Below are 278 nucleotides of genomic sequence, written 5' to 3'. Positions count from 1 at the left end.
GTGATTTCAAGCTTCAGGAGTTGCCCTTAGGTATAGCTGTGGGACTTATCCCTGTCCCCTCAGCTTTGGGGCGTTATAAGAATGACTGCCGTAACTGAATTCGTATGGCAGAGCGGAGTTGAGCATCGCGAAAACCCTGAAAAAGGATGGTCTTCGTTAGAGTGAAAGAGATATGATTGCATGAATTGGTGTGTGTTATTTTAGTGGTGCTCTCATAGTTATTCAGAAAACACGTGTGTGTGACTTTAGTGGCGCTCTCATAGTTATTCAGAAAACAC

General features: G+C 43.9%; 1 long non-coding RNA gene across 1 annotated transcript in view; it reads right to left on the bottom strand.

Moving 5' to 3' along the window:
• Positions 1 to 83: 83 nt before the first annotated feature.
• Positions 84 to 278, bottom strand: part of LOC119588010 — a 403-nt gene continuing 208 nt past the window's right edge. The window contains exon 2 of the long non-coding RNA XR_005230042.1: positions 84 to 136. This is a non-coding gene — a long non-coding RNA (uncharacterized LOC119588010). The remainder of the gene's footprint in view (positions 137 to 278) is intronic.

This window comes from Penaeus monodon, chromosome 23 (assembly GCF_015228065.2).
Source record: "Penaeus monodon isolate SGIC_2016 chromosome 23, NSTDA_Pmon_1, whole genome shotgun sequence".
Lineage (NCBI taxonomy): Eukaryota > Metazoa > Arthropoda > Malacostraca > Decapoda > Penaeidae > Penaeus > Penaeus monodon.
The sequence above is the reverse complement of the archived record's forward strand: the minus strand, read 5'-3'. Positions and strand labels throughout refer to the sequence as shown.